This window comes from Leucopleurus acutus (genome assembly GCF_964270905.1).
Source record: "Leucopleurus acutus genome assembly, chromosome: 1".
NCBI classification, from domain to species: Eukaryota; Metazoa; Chordata; class Mammalia; order Artiodactyla; family Delphinidae; genus Leucopleurus; species Leucopleurus acutus.
The window spans coordinates 17,438,834-17,458,119 of NC_139142.1; the positions used below are offsets into that span (position 1 = coordinate 17,438,834).

At 40.1% G+C, this 19,286-nt stretch overlaps 1 protein-coding gene and 1 long non-coding RNA gene across 2 annotated transcripts in view; both read right to left on the minus strand.

Annotated features, from left to right (window-relative positions):
* LOC309962608 overlaps nucleotides 1-19,286 on the minus strand; it is an 878,309-nt gene that overhangs the window by 204,662 nt on the left and 654,361 nt on the right. The window lies entirely within an intron of this gene.
* The window catches only part of FLRT2 (fibronectin leucine rich transmembrane protein 2), a gene marked incomplete at its 3' end in the record, with an annotated part of 96,945 nt that overhangs the window by 3,217 nt on the left and 74,442 nt on the right, over nucleotides 1-19,286 (minus strand). The gene's annotated exons all lie outside the window — the stretch shown is intronic.

Here is a 19,286-nt window from a genome sequence, read left to right on the forward strand (position 1 = left end):
TCTCACTATCAATGATCATATTGTGAATTTCACAGCACAGTCAGTATCTTCTCTCAGAGATCTATTTGCATATCCAAACAGACAGGCACAAGAGGCCCAGGGCTGAATCCATTGAATCAATGATGACCATCTACAAATGCAACTGGTCACAGTCATATTTCAAGATGAAATGAGTGACTGAGCAACGAATACAATTTAAGGGAAAAAAAATTGTGAAACCCTTTCCAGTTATAAACAAATGCAAAATGGGGACTGATAAAGTTATTTAGAAAGACGCATCCTTCTGATCTGACACTGTGATGAAGCAGTTTAAAGGTGATGCACGGAAACAGGTGATGTCAAGTCAGAGAGAAGACTGCTCTTTTCTTCCCCACTCCCCACCTCCTCTCATCTCTCTCTGCCTCCCAAATAGCCCCCACTTGAGTTACCCATGACACATGTCCACTTATCCCCTCTTTTGAGACCTTCAGGTTCAGATGAGATACACCATTGCGATTCCTTTGAGAGCTGACAAGCTCATGACTGCGAATAAAATTATTTTCCAGCAACTCAACCTTCCTCCCATCTGTATGTGTTTTCCTGCTTTTAGGAAAGGACTTTCAGTAAACTTTGAAATGTTAGAAGACACAGTTGGGGAAGTAAAGGCAATATACAGATAGTAATCAGACCTTCTTGCTCCACAACTGTTCCGTCTATTTTTAGGTTAGAGAAGTAAAGAAGTTAATTGAAAGGTGCCAGATTTGATTTCCCTACAAAAGAAGCTAACGTGACAGGACATGGCAAGCCGGAAGTCTCTTAATTCTTACCAATACACAACAATTGAAACAACTTATATGTAAAGCACAGAGGAACTATTTGAAATTGTTCCCTTAGCTATCTTTAGAAAGGTAATTAAAAAAGAAAAAGAAAAAAAAAAAAAAACCATTGTAACTACTATTTAAGTGTCCAGACTCTTGTAAATTTGTTCTACAATTTGAAATATTGTGAGCCATCTAAAAAATGCCTTTGATGACCAGAAACGGTAATATTCATTTTTCTATTGTTCAGAAAACTTAAAAAAAAAAAAAAAAGAGAGGGGGTATAGGGAGTATCTTTTCAGGCAAAACAGATGGATGTGATACTTTATTAAAAATTAAGCATTATTTAAGTTGTTAAAAATTACAAATATATGTTTTATCACATGGAACAGGAGTCATCCTCTCTGCCAAAAATCTCCCTATACCCTTAAAGGATAATTTATAATACAACTCAGCATAGTGCAGGAAAAGCGAATGTAATGCCATCAGCTTGATGCCATCCCTAGCTCAGGTTTCAAATTCTCAAACCATCTCAATGTTCCCTAATAGCCTGCTACTCAAGTGTGATCCCTGGTCCAACAGCACGAACCTGTGAAGTTGCTGGAAACAGAATCTGCACATTAGCAAGAGCCTGGGGCGTACACGTTAGAATTAGAGAAACACTGCCCTAAACACAGTGCCGTCTTATTTAAGTTTTCAAATGTTTTAATTTATGAAGTGTAAAATACATGCAAGAGCATGTCAAATGATTCATTTGAGAAGAGTAAAAGCATAAGGCATACTAATCACTTTCGTCCCCAGGAGATGGTCTCAAATTGCATCTTATATGTAAATGACATCTTACAGGTAGAGTAATGCAATGACTAAATATATCACTTGGCTTCAACAGACCCTTGAAAATGTATGTCTGAATGACAAGCACTAATATCCAGGAGGAGCTTAAAGAACTATTTGTAATCAGAGGGGGCCTACTTTCATAAAGCATGATTTATTTAAGAACAAAAATCTGTTTGGTGCTATTAGCATTTACTCTTCAAAAAAGGTAGGAAAGTGAGACCAAAAGAATAGAATCTAACACATTTTTGAGTATTCCATGGGAATCTTCAAAGTGTGATAGTAGCACACAATGAACAGAATTTTCCAAGGGAGAAAACACAGCTGCCCCAGGGTCTTTAAATTCCTATGTAAAAAGAATAGATGCTTCTTAACTTGGCATTTACAAGGCAAGTTTTAAGGCCCTAGAAACAACAAACCAGTGCTTGAAGATGGTAGAATTTGTTTAGAAACTTCATCAGTGAAGAGACTCAAGGCAATAATGATTGCGAGCTAATAAAGTACTCAGGGATCACTGGAGACCATCACTGTGCATCCAAATTGCAACTCTTCCACTTGCTTCAACTGTGTCCTCTGTAAGGAGCGAAAAAGCCCTATCAGCCAACCCTTTGCCCCAGGCCTTGCTCTCTTGGCAGGTGGACTTTACTCATGAGTGGTTCTCCTATAATTACATAAGAAGAGGATGTGGTCCTGAAGAAAGCTCCTAATGGGATTACATGGGGCAAACTGTGACTGTTTATCCACTTCAATAGGAGAAAAGTCCCATCTAGATCGCGTGTTGATCAGCTATGGCAAGTTCAGTGTTGAAAGAAAACAAACTCTCAAGGTTTTCTTTGTGCTTCTTGGGAATTCCATAAAATAACTGTGCATAATAGACTTGTCCTAATTCCTGGATCAACAACTGCCTACATATTATATCAGCCAGTAGACTGTATCTTTGTTCAAATTACTGCAAGTGTAAAACTGCAACCACCTAGGCAATAATGATTTTTTTTAAACTTAAGTAAGGCTAACATCTCCATATTCTCCATATTTCTCCCACTAAGGGGAGAAATCCTTTTAGACCTTAAAATGGAGACTGTATTTATAGAGAAAGCAGTATAGTATAATGATCAGAAGCATAGCCTCTGAGTTCTCATCCCACCTCTGGCACTTAGGAGCTAGATAAATTAGTTAACCTTTTTTTTTTTTTTTGCAGTACGCGGGCCTCTCACTGTTGTGGCCTCTCCCGTTGCGGAGCACAGGCTCTGGACGTGCAGGCTCAGCGACCATGGCTCACGGGCCCAGCCGCTCTGCAGCATGTGGGATCCTCCCGGACCGGGGCACGAACCCGTGTCCCCTGCATTGGCAGGCGGACTCTCAACCACTGTGCCACCAGGGAAGCCCAGTTAACCTTTTAAGTCTTAGTCTCCCTATCTGAAAAATGGGGATAAAATAGTTCCTAACTCAACAGCACTGTTGAGATTAAATAGGATAATAGGATAATATTTGTGAAAAGTTATATGGTGCCTGACACATGGCAAAAACATAATAAATAAAACTTTTATTCTCTGTGTACTTGTTATTATTAATGATATCCAAAAAGGTGAACTCCAAAATGTAGAGTAAAATAAAATCACCTTTGACTAACCAAGTTCTCTGTACTGACACCTCCTCCAGGATTTCTCAACATCAGCAGTATTCAGATTTTGAGCCAGATAATTCTTTTCTTGTGGGGCTGCTGTGTACATACAAAGATGTCTCCAGACATTGCCATAGGTATGTCCCCTGGTGAGGCAAAATGCCCCCAGTTAAGAACGACTGACCCACCCCATCTTACAAGTACCTTAAAGAGTTAGTATTTTTATCTTGATTTTATAGAGGAAGGTGAAGATAAGTTTCTAATAAACAGAGCCCATAAATGTTTTGTGCCATGGCCACCAAAAAAGCATGAAAATGCAATATGTTTTTCATTCATTTATTCAGCCAATATTTATTGGGCACTGGAATGACGATACCATCATGCAGAGCTGATATGGTTTTTGCCTTTGTGAGTCTTAAAAGTATAATGAGGGGAGAGAAATGAATAAGCAGGGAATTATGGTACTGTGTAAAGATCTCCAATCTCAGGGCATCAGGAAATTATGGTACCATGTAAAAAGTTCTAATCTAGTGCATGGGGTATCAGGAAAAACACAGCAGAGGAAGGACTGTCTACGTGAGGATCTGAAGGATAGTAAGGTGCAAGCCAGGGAAGAGGTTCCAGAAGTTCTGCACATGGACGGTTGTAATGTAGACCAAGAGGTGAAACCCAGCCCAGCTCAGAGAAGGAACAAAACTTTGACTGCACAGCACTTTGCTTCCCACAGAGATAGTCCTGTTTCTAGAAGTTAATAAACAAACCCATGTTTCAAAATCATTAGTCATTTCATTTATAAGTCTCTAAAGGTTGATAACAAAAAGATTTTGCTTTACAAGATGGATTTCAAATATTGAGAGCAAAAGGTGTGGGGTTTTTCTTCTTTCTTTCCTATTTGAATAGTGCACTGAGTATGTCTCCCCTCCAGGAAATGAGAGAATGTGAAGAATGGCTTAATGGAAGGTGCTAGGTACAAACAGAAATTTTCATTTAAAGCAGAAAAGAGTTTCAAAAGCCCGAGTGTAAAACAACATGCAACAAAGGCTCTTTGGAGACAGCAAGACCCTGACCCTGCCTGTCTGTTAAAGATGACAGTAACGGCAGCAGTTATGCCAGGCTACTTTTTAACTCTTTTCATAGGAACTGAGACTCAAAAGACATAAATCATGGAAGAGCTTTCTGCAAAGTGTTTCTCTCCTCATGTTGCCTAAAAAGTTTTTTAAATTAATTCCAGGGGCTCTTAATAAACTCAGACTATAAAAATCATAGTACAGAAAACAGGCATTATCTATAAGCACTGCCGATTCCATAGTATAATGACACCAGGACAAACCTAATAAAAACCTTAATGGTTTCGGCATTGGCTGAATTGTGCCAAGACAGCACACTGCCTGGAGCGATGCAAGTGAAAAAGCTACTGTTGATGAGCTTTTTTTTCCCTAGAAAAGTTTCCCTGGATACATCAGACTTAGAGCTTCCGGAGTTAAGTTTGTGCTTAAAATCGACACACACAGGTGCAGAAACCATAGGCCCAACTACACTGCAAATGTCTTTGTTATAATCTGGAAACACTAAAGCAATTTATAGATCTTGTGCACATTTCCACATTCCTCAAGATAGGTTATAAATACTGTTCCTACAACAATCGGAGAGTTCTGTAGTTAGCTGGCCAAGATGTGGGAATTAGCAGAGGAATGCGGAGGAAAATATAACAATAGCTACCCCCTAACTTGAAACCATTTTTCCATCTCATTCACTGAAGCTCAATCAAGCTCCTTGAAGTTTTTCTCATTAGACAGATATTTTTCTTTGCCAAAACAAAGGGAGAGAAAGAAAGGAAGAGGGAGAAAAGGAGGGAAGGAGGGAAGGAAAGAAAGGAAACACTTTATTTAAACAGTCGACAATTTTCTGGCTCCAGTCAGTCTAGAATGGAAAACATTAAAATTGGACCAAAAAAAAAAAAAAGAAAAACTATTCTCCTGACAAGCATAAAATTCTCTAACACACTTGAAGGGTTGTTCTCACATGGTTTCCAATGTAGTTGGTTTGAATAATAGGGCTAAGTTTAGAACAAGTTACAATGCTAAAAACTCAACTGCATAAGCTTTGAGGACACCTTCATTACTGCCATACGCTTCTCTCAATCCACTAGGGAGCTCCCACTGACCATCCCCTGGGTTCATAGAAATCTGTATAATCTAGGACTGCAAGACTGAGTCTTCACGGTATTTAATAAAGCCCACTGGTGAACAGACACTATTAGAGAAGAATTTTATTGAGACAGCGCCAACAGGATTAAACGAAGAAAAAAGTATATGGTCAATAAAGGATGGAATTCCCTACAGCTCATATCTATACACTCTTCAACCCATTTCAAAGGGAGGTAGTTCAGCAGTCATTCATACATTCATTCATTTGCTCAGATACTGAGCACCTCACGGATCGGGCATAGAAAATAGCTGATTTCTTAGACTTAACTTTGGGAGGGATTTTTCACATCATCTGATCCAGTGATTCCCCATCCCCAAGGGTCATCAAAAACACTTAGGGAAGGTGATGAAACATTAAAGTTCCTGGGTCCCACCCCTGCAGATTCTGGTTTGACTGGTCTTCAAAGAAGGCTGGGTAGGTACATTTTATCAACTTTCCCCAGATGGGTTTGATGATCAGTCACTTTAGGGTCTTACTACCCAGCCACTCACTAATCAGGAACTGCTTTCAGGGCATCGAGATAACTGGTCCTTCTTGCTTCTGGATCAAATCAACAAGTGAGAGGTAGAGGTGGCGTGGGGGCATGGAAAGAGCAAAGGGTTTGGAGTCAGAATTTAACTTGACATCAGTGCAGCCACTCAAACGGCATGACAATGGACACTGAACCTCTCTGTGCATCACCTTTTTTCATCTCAAGAGGGGATAATAAGTCACGCTCATGTTGGGAAGACTAGATCTAATGCATGTAAAGTAACAAAAAGCACCAACTAGGCACTCAATAAACTGTGATTTAAGAGAGGTAGAGATTGTATAATGAGAAAAAGCTGGGTCTGGGGACAGTTGACCTGGACAGCTTTCCCACTTACTAGCTGTGCTAATTTGGGCACATTACTTCATCTCCCTATGCCCCAGTTAACTCATATGCAAAATGGGGAAAATGATAGTATTAATCTCTCAGAGTTGTTGTAGGACTATAAATCACTTAGAATATCATCTAACACATGGAGAACATACATTCATTGTGTCATTCTTATTACTAGCATTAAAAAAAAAAATAACAAAAAGCCCCCTATTCTAGGAAGCTTTTGTCCCTAATTTAGTAGACAGGTCATTCTGTTTAATTCATCAAATTTTATTTTTCTCCGACTTTCATTCTCTATTTTTATCATAGTTCTTTCCTCTGGAGATACACACACACACCTTTCCATCCATCAACCTGCAAATATGTAGAGACATTTATTGGGTCTCTGAGATCTCTTCCTTTCCTGTGTAAATGTCCCTTTTCTTTCATTTGCTCCAGAATCTTAGCAATGCTGATTCCTTCACTGGCAATGCCTTTCTTGATATGTGTTGCTCAGAATGGAAAATAAGACTCACGAGGTCTACCAGCACCAAGTACAGCTCAGCAAATACTCGGGGAATGCCCACGCCCTGCCAGGCATGGAGCTGGTAACTAGAAAGATACCTATGACATGGCCCTTGGTATTGATTAAAGGTTCATGTCATATCAAGTAACTTTTTGTATAAAGCTCTTTATAATTCCAAAGACTTTTAATATGTTTCATTTCATCTAATCTCACAACACCCCATAGGAGCTATTTATATCAACCTCAAATGAAGTCCACAGAGATGAAATAATTTGCCTGAAGCCACATAGACGGTATGGACAGAGGATAGTATTATAAATCTTCCGTATGAAAATGCAAGCTTCAGGTATAATTTTATGAACGGTGTTAGTTACAGTGGTATTAAAACCAACATCCGGGCTTCCCCGGTGGCGCAGTGGTTGAGAGTCCGCTTGCCGATACAGAGGACACGGGTTCGTGCCCCGGTCCGGGAAGATCCCACATGCCGCGGAGCGGCTGGGCCCATGAGCCATGGCCGCTGAGCCTGGGCGTCTGGAGCCTGTGCTCCGCAACGGGAGAGGCCACAACAGTGAGAGGCCCACGTACCGAAAAAAAAAAAAAAAACAACAAAAATCAACATCCACTTCCCTGAAAAAACTAAAGCCCCTCACCACTGCTCAAATTTTCAAAACCAGCAGCAGCCTGGCATTTAAAGTGGGTAACACTTCCAAGCAGGATTGGTGCATAAGTAAAAGGTAATTACACCAGGGGGCCCATTATCTGCTCTGCCCATGTGACTCCAAGACTCAGCAGGAATGGGAAATGAAGGGCTCCCCAGATGATGGGCAGCAGCAAGATGCCAAGAACTGGAGGCGTCTAAAGGACTAGACAGCTACTGATAAGCTGGTAGCAAGACAGACAACAAAGTCTCCTTGCCTCTTTCATAGCCAAGAGTCCCAAGTTTGCTGCCACCACGTTCTACAGCTTGGGAAGGTCTTTATGTGGGGTCACTGTCGGAAAAGCCATTTAAGGGATAAAACTAACTGCCAACTGTCCTACATACAGCTACCTTCTGTATACTAATTAAATGAAATGTTGTTAAGTGTTGTGAGTTCCTTGAATTCCAAGTGAAAAAAAAATCTGTAGAAAATGAGATCAGTAAGCTACCAAACAGTAATTTTAGGGAAAATCTTTCTACATCTGCTTTTTCTCTACAAGAGACTTTGTTCAGACAATCCTATAATAGCATTTGACACCAGGAAGTCTAATAGGTTTTCTTTTCCCTCTTCCACTCTATAACTCAAACATGCAGTGCTCATTCTGAATATGTGTGTCCCAAATGAGAATTCGTCCTCTTTTCCTCACCCCTTCCCTCTCTTTCTTTTTCAAAAGGCAGACTGTGCAGGGCTAGAACAAAAGATGTTTAAACAGTTCTTGATAATTCAAGAGAAGGAATAAGCAAATAACTATACTCACATTATTCACCACTAGGCTCTTGTACATTTCCAACTGGAGTTCAGATTCAGCTAAATATTCCAATACCTTTTGAGAGCTAGTCACTACTAGTCTTGTGAAATGCCTACACAGCTATGAGAAGTCAGTCATTATTACTCCTAATTTACAAATGAGGAAACTAGCTTGGAGAAATCTGTGACTTCCACCAGTTCAAACAGTAGCATATCCTAGAAATAGAACTGCAACTCAATTTTCCTGGCTAAAAAACAATCAGTGCTCTTCCCACTACACCACATTTCTCTCCTTATCAGTTTAGGGTATACAGTCTCTCATTTCAAAAATTCTTCTGTAACACCCCAGGTTCTCTTTGCCCTCTATTCTTTCATTACAGCAATGAAGCAAACACTTCCCACCCAATCACAAGCCCAATCTCCCCTGTGCCCACCTGAGTTTCAGATTCCCACTAGAGAAAGTCACCTAACAGCACAGACTAGTTCTACCTTAAATAAGAAATCCCCAACCTAAAGTGAGACCTCACCCCATCTAGCAATTTTACTGTACTTCTCTGGAAAGCATTCTCTCCCATTCTCCTCAAAGATGGCATTAAACTTCACTCTCCTTAGCCCTCCAAACCTTATTCCTCTCACCCTCAGTAGACAACCTGACTTTAATCTGAAGATAGCGGAAGGCATCAGACAGGATCTCCCACCTCTTTCTGTTGCCAAACATACGAGTTTACCTTTATGTGCACCTACTTTCTTTTCCTTAAAGGTTGATCACATCATCCGTTCCTTGGAGCCCTCGCCCTACAGGCCTCTCTGGAAGATAACTATCTCTTCCTTCCCTGTGTGCACAATCTCTCCCTCTCAAACTGGATCCATGTTTAAATATTCCCCACTATTTTCCACTAAAAAAATCCCCTTGACCCTCAAGTTCCCCTCCAGCTATTCCCACATTTCTCTCCTTTTAGCTAAATTCCTGGAAAGAACAGTCCATCATCAATATCTCTGTTTCCTCACCTCCCATCCATCTCACACCAACACATTCCATGCTGGTTCCCACCCCTACTCTCCCACAAGCTTCTCTTCTAATGTTTACATTAGGAGATGTTAACAATCTGCCCCAGGTTGGCAAATCCAAAGGGCTTTTTTCTGACTGTATTCCTCCCACTTAATCTCACAGCAACATTTAGACTTGTCCATGCCCTTACTGAAACATCCTCATTCCTTGGTTGCTATGACAGCTGCTGGTTTTCTTCCTATTTCTATTGTTATTTCCTATTTTGTAGGTTCTCCCTCTTCGATGTAGCCATTCAGTGTTAGTCCAATAAGCTTGGGTACAGACACTCTTCTTTTCTTCCCTTTGTAAGAAATGGCATCCAAGCCTTAAGCTTAAATGATCATATATGCAAATGATGCTTGAGAGGGTGTGGAGGGAAGGGAACACTGTTGGTGGGAATGTAAATTGGTACAGCCACTGTGGATAACAGTATGGATGTTCCTTGAAAAACTAAAAACAGAAATACCATATGACCCAGCAATTCTCCCGGACATATACCCCGAGAAAACCATAATTCGAAAAGATAGATGCACCCCAATGTTCTTTGCAGCATTATTTACAATAGTTAGGACATGAAAACAACCTAAATGTCCATCAATAGAGGAATGGATAAAGAAGATGTGGTACATATATACAATGGAATATTACTCAGCCATAAAAAGAATGAAACAATGCCATTTACAGCAACGTGGATGGACCTAGAGATTATCATACTAAGTGAAGTAAGTCAAATAGAGAAAAACAAATATGATTTAAAAATATGTGGAATCTAATTTAAAAACATGATACAAATGAACTTATTTACAAAACAGAAACAGACTGACAGACATTAAAAACCAATTTATGATTACCAAAGGGGAAATAAGGTGAAGGGCGGGGGGGGAGGAGGGATGAATCAGGAGGATGGGATTAACATACACACACTACTATATACAAGAAGATAACCAACTACTGTATAGCACAGGGAACTCCACTCAATATTCCGTGATAACCTATATGAGAAAAGAATCCAAAATAGAATGAATATACGTGTATGTATAACTGAATCACCTTGCACCTGAAACTAACACAACATTGTAAATCAACTAAACTCCAAAAAAAGTTTTAAAAAATGATCATATATACAATCAGAAACTTCAATCTCCATCCTAGACTGTCCTCTCAGCTGCTTATCTGTACACCCAAACGCCCACCTGACTTACTTCAGTGTTTCAGGAGCACTTCCAACATAGCATTAACAGTTTTACATACTTTGAAAGAATCTTACATACATGGACTCATAATAAAGCTATGCATTTTATACTGTTATTATCTCACAGAGGGAATGGAGGCTCCAAGTTAAGTAGCTTCTCCAAAGTGGATGAGCAGAGAAGTGACACGGATGGACTTGAACTCAGGCATGATCTGCAGGGCCTCGCTCCTATCCTGTGTTCTGTCTCTCTGTAAACTCCACACATTCACAAGCTGGTCCCTCCCCAAGGCCGGGAGCAGCACATGGCAGGCATTCAAGAAGTGTTTGTAGAATAAATGGACGAATCAAAGAACGACCTTCAGATGATTAGTTTGTTTGAAGAGGCAGTCTGTGAAAGCTCTTCAGCATCTTCAATCTGAGGTCCCATAAGGAATCACTAAGATAATATTTCAGAACAGGCTTCAAGGGTTTTACACTACACTAACCTAGCTGGAGAGATTGATGGATAAATAATTCCCAAACACAAAGGAACTAGATGACTTTAGGAAAAGACACAGAACACTCAAGTGGAAAATAACTGTAATTACTACAGCACTGTACTTCTTTTACAAAATAATATCAAATTCTGTGGTCTTCTTCAGCAAGAGTACTACTCAGATAAGATCAGTCTGATCTATTACTACAAACTCTGTTTGATGAAAGACACATCTGATCATGCTAGATACCTAACACCTCAGTTTTAAAATGGTGATGACCTGAATTCAGGTAAGTCTTTATGGTCTACAGCAAATACGTGTTCTGCTTATATATACCAACAGCTTATAAATATTTACATACATTCAGTGTGACAGTTCAGCTGCATTTTAATAGCATATCACTTTACCACGCCACATAGTTAGAATCATAATATAAGCCAGTATCTTTGAGAGCTATAAAAATGTTTATAAAAAAAACAAACTGAATCCAAAAATATAAACATGGCCTATTTTTCCCACCAAAATACTGCACCCTATATGTAATAGACATAATGAAACAGAAAATCTCGTGTCTCCTTCACAAGGAGAATACAGATTTCAGGCAGTGATATTGATTAGGTGCGTGAAATGAAATTACATAGTGTGTATTCCCATGTGGGTTATCTGGTTTTGAGTCTAAAAAAACAAAAAATTCATTGCTTAAGCCTATTTCAGTATGATAGTGATGGCTCTGAATGTAAGTGGTATAAAATTTCCTCACTGAATAAACAGGCTTTACAGTGCACCTTCTCATCTTCAGAACACCTGTCACGCAGAAGTGTCAGGCTATGTTCAGGGGACTATTTCTGGATCTGGAGGATGAGAAGGGACAAGAAACAGAAGAAAAAAATATTATTCCTTATCCTTAACCCTCTCCTTCTCTCAAGGAAATTCTCCCCTGCCCTGACCCTCGAACATGTCTAGATATGGGTTAAAATTAAATCAAGTGATTTCTAAGACATAAAATAAAACCTGAGATGAGAGCCATCAGTACCACATCCAGTGTAGCTACACAGTTCAGATAAGGAACAATTCAAAGGAAAATAATAAAAACACACACCCACAACAGATTTTAAAACCTACCTTTAAAAAATCTATACTGGTGGCCTTTCTCATTTGAATGAATTTTGAAATATGTTTCCCCAATACTGAGGAATTTAAACATATGAGAAGATCCTTTTATAGGTTTATACGTAGTCAGAGCCCTGCTTTCATTTATGAACACTGCAGGTTCCCAACTTTACCCCACATGCAAAAAGCTTCTATTCTCTTAAGTATTGAATATATGCTGCCAATCAATTTCAACCACTTAAGTCTTTGTTAAAAAAAAAAAAAGAGCTTCCACCAAAATATTTTTTAAAAATCAGGAGAATACAATAACATTTTTTCTTTTTCTTTTCTTTTCTTTTTTTTTTTAAAAAGAAAGCAAGCTACAGTCTGATGTAGTCCATGTCACCCAGACCCATGTGCACATAGCTGGCAGCCAGAGGGAGGCAACACAGCTGTAAGATGATCCCAGTAATACACACACACACACACACACACACACACACACACACACATACACACACACACCCATCACATGAAAAAGTTTTGACTGTTTTTTCCTCTTTGTCTCAGCTACTTTATGGTTGTTCAGAAAAGAATTCCTATCTTCACTTGTAAATAAAACTAAAAACTCAAGTATTAGAGAGTAATGTGAGTTTGGGATGATAAAGCAGATTTTAAAGACTGAGATTAATGAGGGGAGCATCATATGTTTGAAATCAGATTGGATTACTCATTCCTTCCTTAGCCACATTTTCACACTTGACTGAAATGCAGGGCCCCCTGGTCCTTGGGAGTACCGCGGTGGGTCTAACAAGGTTTAACTTCTAAAGTATCACATCTAAATGGCAGGCCTGCTCTCTTAGACAAAACACTCAAGAAACAGATCAAGGAAAAAGACTCGTGGGTGGGCATCTGCTTAATGTGACACGGTTTCCCAAAGGACCTGTGTTTCCACAAAAACCTTTTTACACCAGTTCCCTGACACTTACAATTTTATAATTGTAAACCGATTTCTTTGGACTAGAATGTTACCCTCTCTAGAAATCCAAATATCCTTGGCAGACATTCTAAATCAAGTGAAGTGTATCAGACTCTATCCTAAAGCTAGTATTTCTCATTCCTTCATTCATTTGTCAAACAAGTGTTGAGTGGCTACTCTGTGCCAGACACAGTGTGAGGGAGGCCCTTGGGATACAAAGATGAACAAGACAGATAAAGTCCCTGAAGCCGGGAAGGTTATCTGTTTTGAAAGCAAGACAGAAAAGAAATATCAAATAACAACTACAAACTTGAGACTGGAAATAATAAAATTATGAGCGACGTCATGAAGGGCATAGAGAAGTATGATAGAGCATATTGGGAGGCTGTGAGTGTGAGTTTAAATATGGCAGACATGGATGACATCTTGGAGAGTGGGATTGCCAAAGGATGAGCAGCTGATACCCATGGGGGAGCTGGGACAAAGGAGGGCAGTGCATGGGAGGAGAGAGGCTAACACAACAGTCCAGGTCTTAGCAAGAGCAGGCACAAAGTTAGTAGGGAAGAAGAGTCTGGTCTTTTCCGGGAACTGAAAGATCAATGTAGCTGGGGATGTTTTGTGAGGAATGGGGTGGGTGGAAGGACCAAGGGTTCCGAAGGGCCTGGATACACAAGGCCTTGAGGCTTTGGTAAACCACTTGAATTTTATTCTAAGGACAACTGGAAGCCGGCAATTAAATGGGCTAGAGCAGGGAGGGTATAGAGAGGGATGGTAACGATGAAAAGGGATACCCTGAATCTGTACAGCGTAGAGTGGAAGGAGGTCTGGGGAGAGGAGAAGTAAGGATGAAGTAAAAACAGGAAATTTTATCAAGAAGAGGACAAAGCAACTTCAAACTTCTGTCTAAATTGTCTCTTCAAATGTCCTGTTTCAGAGAGCCTTCCAAATACTGTCCCCGCTCCCATTTTCTCATCTGTCTTAAACTCTCTTTGAAAATAGATGTTGTATAAATAAGAAATAAATAAAAGAAATATGGCTTTCCCTAAAGAATCTTGAGGACAAAGTAAGGTACTGATACTGCATAAAGACAGCCATGTAATTAATGAGAAAGCTCTCCCTGCTTCTAGGGTGAACACTGAAGACTGTCACCCTGCTTAGCATAATGTCCCCTCCACTGGGAAAGGCACAGACCACCCGCTGTTCCCAAGCAAGTAGATTGGTCCCTACCTATAAATTATTCTATGTAGTGAAGAACACTGGTTTTTTTTCCTGAAGCTATGAGCATAGCCTGGCAAACCACCATAGATAATTTTGAAAAAGTGGCTTTTCGTGACCCTAGTGACACAAAAGTGGCCAGTGATGTCCAGGGTTTGGCAGGGCTGCATCATTCATGAGAGGCTGGGCTGTCTCACCTGAGTACAGGGGTGGCATCAATGCCCTGGCTCCCTGCAGGTGAGGTGGGCCCCTCTCCAGGGTAGCCCGTGCAGTTTCTGCTTTTACCTGAAATCTGCTCATACGTTTCTAGAGCTGAATCTCCTCACAGCGAGTGAGTTGGTCTTTGCGGGGACTCACGGGTGCAGAAACTGGGGGTATTGGCGTCAGGACTTACGGAGGTGAATTCCCAGGTGAAAAAGCCACCTCCATCGGCTCCCTTTGAACGTGGCTAACCCCTGACCCTTGTGCTTTCTCAGAAGGTTCTGTCCCCCTGACTCTCTTGCTCACTCTTCAAGGAAGTCAGAGTATGGAGATAATCTCAAAACTAGTGCAAGGTCCTGAAGGAGTTGAAACTGACCGCAGCATCACCCTCAGACCAAGACCCGCACCCTCCCATCAGGGCAAGGGGTGGACAGGGCCCAACAGTATGACTGTCTGAAGACTGTACAGCCTCTTCTAAGCTATGTTCTTTGTAGCCAAGGTCCATAATTTCCTGTCCCAAACCTTCTCCCAGGGCCTGGGTGGATTTCTCTGCTGCGTCTGTCCTCCCGAAGTTCAGACATCTCTAGGTGTCCCCTGTTTATCTGGGGGAGGAGAGTGCAGAGCTGGTGTGCATGGGCCAAGCCCCTTGTGGTTCAGGATGGAAACCCCGTGGGGAATAGAAGAGGCTTGGGATCAGCTCTCTTTGTGTTGTTACTTTCCATGAAACACTGGTGGAGTCAGACTTCTAAAGTCAAACCTGCCTGGCCTTCCAGGACATTCTGAAATGCAGATCAGTCATAGTAGGAGGATTGTACGTATTTTATAAACAATCTGTTAATAAGATGGATAACTTTTGAAAGATTAGCTCTGTGGCTGGCCTCTCTCTAACCGCTGCTCAGGGGTCTGCTAGCGTTTGGGTTACACCTGCTGATGGCAGAAGCTCTTAACATGATGAGAGGATCTTCCTTCATGAAGAGAAGAGTGGTGCATAGTTGCTGAATAAATATGAACATCACCTTGGAATTTTATCTCCTAAGCATATCTTTAGGGTGAAAGAAATATAAAAATTTTGAGAAACTTATTAATAACTCACAAGAATTGCTAGAATTGCTAATTCTGCAAACAGCAAAAATATAAATAAAAACCCATTCATTCATTCATTCATTCACTTATTATTGAATGCCCACTACCCAACAGGTAATGGATTGTTATGAACTGAATTGTGTTCCTTAAAACTCACATGTTGAAGTCCTAATTCCCAGGACCTCAGAATGTGACCATATTTGGACACAGGGTCTTTAAAGAGGTATTAAGGTAAAATGAGGTCATTAGGGTGGGCCTAATCCAATACGACTGGTATCCTTGTAAGAAGGGGAGATTATAGGACACAGACACACACAGAAGGAAGACCATCTGATGACACAAGGAGAAAACCACCACCTATAAGCCAGGAAGGGAGGTCTCAAAACCCTGCTGACCCTGCTGACATCTTGATTTTGGACTTGTAACCTACAGAACTATGAAAAAATAAATTTCTGTGGTTTAAGCCACCCAGTATGTGGTACTTTGTTACGGCAGCCCGAGCAAGCTAACCCAGAGATACGCTCAGCTCAATAACTCATAATACAAAGGAAAAGAAAGACATGTCACAACTAATTGTAAGACCACGTGATTAAGAACAGCTCACTTACATCCAACTCTCAGAGCAAAACTGAAAGCAGACTTGTTTGTAAACCAAAGGAAGGGTTTTCTTCTAGAAGTCCACTTTAAACCTAATTTCAACTTCCAGGCCTCCCCATCAGGATTTCTCATTCTTGGAACTGAAAACGTTCTTCTCCCAGGTGCCTTGGTCATACCCTCAGCAGTTCCACCCACCTCCCACTTTTCAGGCCAACAAATAATACTCCATATCTTCAATGACAATCCATTAACAAAGTACCTATCTAAGGAGGGAAATATCCACAGGATAAGGGAGCATCACTCCCAGGTCAAAACTTGCTCAATCCCATATTATAAAGAGTCAACCCCACTCTAACAGTACACTGATGCCTTGGGTTGGAGGAGAACACAGTCATCTGAAATACAATAGACCATGCGTTCTCAACCAGGGCAATGTTGTCCCCAGAGGGTAAGAAAATTTTTCTTAGGGAAAGGAGAAGAAAACCTTAGATATTATGATAGTTTATGACCCTCCACGTGGCCACAGTACATAAGCGGATATACTGCATATCTATGGTATTAAAATGTTATGAGGGAATGAGATCTTTAAGAAAAAAATCTAAGCAATCTCCTTAGGGGAGCAATAAGGATGAAAAGTTTGAGAGACACAGTCATAGACTACCAAACAAGGAAATAAGAATAGTAATAGCTAACATGTACTGAGTGCCACCTGCAACTGAAATGCGCAGTGCCAAGTGCTTGAGATTTGCCAGCTCATTAAATTTTTCTGGCAAGCCTGTGAGATAAGTATTATTATTATATTACTATTTTAAGTGACATAGAAACTGAGGCATAAGTGTTTAAGTCATTTTCCCAAGATTACACAGCTGAAATATATGATAGCTGGGATATATATGGCAGAAAGTTTCTGCCCAATATTCCACTTAATCAATATACCAGAAAGTTCGATGGTCTCATGTCTTCATGAAATGCACTGATCACCACCCAGCACATACTGGGCGTTAGTGGCTGCTCAGGTAATCTTCTGGCACCTCCACACATGTGCTCTTGACCGTCAAGCTCTTACCAAACCATATTATTCCAACTATACTTTTAAAAAAAATTACTGAAAAAAATATTCTTTATATATATACATTTTTTCACATTCTTTTCCCTTATAGGTTATTAAAACATAATGAGTATAGTTCCCTTGTGGGTTATCTATTTTATGTATAGTAGTGCATATATGTTAATCCCAACCTCCTAATTTATCCCTCCCCCACTTCCCCTTTGGTAACGATAAGTCTGTGGGTCTATTTCTGTTTTGTTAATAAGTTTGTTTGTATTCTTTTTTTTTCAGATTCCACATATAAGCAATATCATATGATATTTGTCTTTCTCTGTCTGACTTACTTCACTTAGTATGATAATCTCTAGGTCCATCCGTGTTGCTGCAAATGGCATTATTTTATTATTTTTATGGCTGAGTAATATTCCATTGTATATTTATACCACATCTTCTTTATCTATCCATCTGTTGGTGGACATTTAGGTTGCCTCCACGTCTTGGCTATTGTAAATAGTGCTGCCATGAACATTGGGGCACATGTACCTTTTCAAATTAGAGTCTTCGTCTCTTTCAGATATATGTCCAGGAGTGGGGTCACTGAATCATATGGTAGCTCTATTTTTAGTTTTTTTAAGAACCCTCCACACTGTTCTCCATAGTGGTTGTACCAATTTACATTCCCACCAACAGTGTAGGAGGGTTCCTTTTTCTCCACACCCTCTCCAGCATTTGTTATTTGTAGACATTTTGATGATGGCCATTCTGACTGGAGTGAGGTAATAATACCTCATTGTAATTTTGATTTGCATTTCTCTAATAATTAGCAATTATGCCAACTATACTTTTGTATTGTAATTATATCAGAATAAATATTTTACAATGCAATAAAATAGGGGAACAAAAAAGGAGTTACTCATTGTATGAAAATCTACTTGAATGGCTTAGAAACATTGATGAAGGACAAGTCAGTTAAAGTTTCTGGCAAATCAGGGGACATGTGGGTAAGGAGAGGGCAGAATCTTAAATATCTTGAACGATTCTACACTTAAATTACTCTCCAAGTGCCTAAATTGTTTTTATTCCAATGTAAGAAAGCAAACTGGAAATCAGAGTTGATGCATGTGGGGAAGGGAAACAATGTTAATTCGATCAGTGGATCCACATGCAGGCAATAACTTGGATCCTACATCAAAAGATTGCTAAGTTAGTGTCCGTTTAGATGATTTTCTGTGTATGTGTATCACTTATTAAATCTTTTTATGACTTCTTAATTTACCTGAAATTACTGTCCCAATTACGTCTGATAATAGATAACTTGTACACTGTATATGTTTTCAAATGTATAACATGGTTCTATTAGCCCTAAAGCCTGGAAAATCTGTGACTTATTATTGAGGCAAAAACGTAAGCAAAATTGCTGAGCTCCATCCAATGGAGAGAGTTACCGTTACCAAAATAAATGACACTCCCTATTTCCAACTAAATCTGCAAGTTACTGAAAGAATAACATAGCTGAGAGAAAACAAGGGGCTTCCTAAATGATCCTTCTTGACAAAACAGAGCTAGAGACAGACACAGCCATATAGTGGCAGAGATGTGACAGAGAGAAAGAGAGAGGGGAGCAGGCAGAGAGAGTCAGAGAGACAGAGAGAGACAGAGACAGAGAGACAGAGAGATTGAAATTTTCATCAGATGGAAAGGAGACCAGGGACAATATTAAAGGAAAAGATGAAAAAGAACAGTTAGTCTTCCATACGCAGGCACTTCTGACTACCTGAATTATTTATCAGATGCACTGTATTTAGGTCCCAAAAGGGCTATGAATTCTTAGTGTGTCTTCTTTGTGACCTGTGATGATTCTGAACCTTCCGTGTCAGAGTCACGTCTTCGCTACCCGGCACTGACAGCCAGAAGGAGGCTGCGAGGGCCACTGTGGTCTTCCCATTTCCTTTCCTAACCACCCCCATCCCACGCCTCTGCACAGACAAGGCAGGAATGACTAATTTCTTCCCATTTTCTAAGCCCTCTTTGAAGGTACTTCTCTAGGACTGCTCTGAACTGCAGCTATTTAGAGCAATTTAGTTTA